This window comes from Limulus polyphemus, unplaced genomic scaffold (genome assembly GCF_000517525.1).
Source record: "Limulus polyphemus unplaced genomic scaffold, Limulus_polyphemus-2.1.2 Scaffold455, whole genome shotgun sequence".
Lineage (NCBI taxonomy): Eukaryota > Metazoa > Arthropoda > Merostomata > Xiphosura > Limulidae > Limulus > Limulus polyphemus.
The window spans coordinates 46,366-48,158 of record NW_013666065.1 but is presented as its reverse complement, the minus strand read 5'-3'; positions in this window follow the sequence as shown (position 1 = coordinate 48,158).

Genomic DNA, 1,793 nt, shown 5'->3' with positions numbered 1-1,793 from the left:
TACACTTTATATGTGATCCTTTGTGCTAACTCTTTTATCAAAATAAATAGATATATTATTATTGAACCCTAATCAGCTAATATTTCAATAATGTAAACTATCACCTTTTGGAGAAATCTATTAAATTCCCTCCGTATCTTCAGTTCATGAGTTTACATTCTTCACGGCGCGTAAGTTTGTAAACCAAAATGTTTATTGATTCTCAGATAGTTGATAAACGTTTCAAGACTTGATAGTTTGGAAGATCAAGAACAACTTTATAAGATAAAAATACTATACATTATGTTTCATACCTCAGTATTGCGCGTGGCCTAGCGGGTAGCCTGCCCGAATCTGAGGGTCATTGGTTCGCGACACGTTGCTGCAAAATTACGCTCTGCTCTTGGGCGAGAAGAGGGACGATCAAATCACATTATTCTGTCAGACAATAGTAGCACAAGAGTTGGCGGATGGTGCTGTTGACCAACTGCCCTCCCTCTAATCTGTCAGTTCAAAGTTATTAGTGAGTACGAGCAGATAGTTATTGTGAAATTTGTGCGTAAGTGTGAAACAATTCATACCTCAAGTGTTTGGACTTATCTAGGGAAGATTAATTTTAAAGTACTTGAAATTCATTGTACATAAATATAAAAGTAAGGTAGTTTAAAATCAGGAAGAAAAAAAATCAAACAAAAGCACTTGTTAATCTCTCTCTCTCTCTCTCTTGTTTCTTTTTTTTCAAGTGAACATTAACGTCGTTTTACCGTAATGACTGAACAGAGCAGTTTTTTAATACTTGTTCAACAAACTCGAGTATATATTTTGTACAAACACTTGTCTCTATACGACTAGAATAATAGTATTTTATACTGAAGCATAACGCTCTGTGTAGGTTAATAAAGTACGGTCTTACGGTTAGGCGACAAAGTCTCTCTCATACCCTCACTATTATGACGATTTATGATGGATGAGTTTTTCTTTATATTTTTGAGAAAGTCAGATGACAATTCTTTCATGTAAAACTAGGGTTTAGTTTTACAAAATAATAAATAAATTATAATGGAAGACGATAATATGCTTGAGCTCGTAAATCAGCGAAGATATCAGTGTAAGATTATTTTGTGGAAAATCCAACAACAGATTTTCTTACAACTACTTTTGAGAGAAGAACGTAAAACTTTTAATGCCCTGCTTTAAGACCACATTAAGTATACTTATACTAGGAACTTAACTTTAAGCATAAAATATAAAGAGTTAATATACAATATATAAATATCAGCTGAAACACATAAACATTTTTATAAATAACACAAAACTACTATATTATATGTTGTATCTTTTAAGTATAGAAACCTAATTGTTAGGGCGTTCGAGTCGCAATCTGCAGGTCGTGGATTCGAATCCCATTAATGAACATGATGGACCTCGCAGCCGTGGGGGCGTTATAACGTAACGGTCAGTCGCACTTTTTATTGGTAGAGGTTATGATTGATTTTGTGTTAACCTACGTGTTTTCCTAACATCATGATAAAGAGTAATCAAAGAGTTGGCGGTGGGTAGTGTTGACTAGCTACCTTCCCCATTCACCAGAGAAGCCGAAACAAGCCTTATCTCAATTTCTGTCTGTCTGTCTGTGTGTCTGGCGGTAACGCTCGCGGACGTGTTTTTGTTCGCTTTTCACGGGAAAACGAGTGCACCGTTTTCGATGAAACTTTTTTTCTTTGTTTTATAGATGTGTAAGAAGGTTATAGGCTACTTGAAACTGTCATACGTCTTTTTGGAAAGAAAGTGGCGGCCGCTCAAAAACCTGCTTT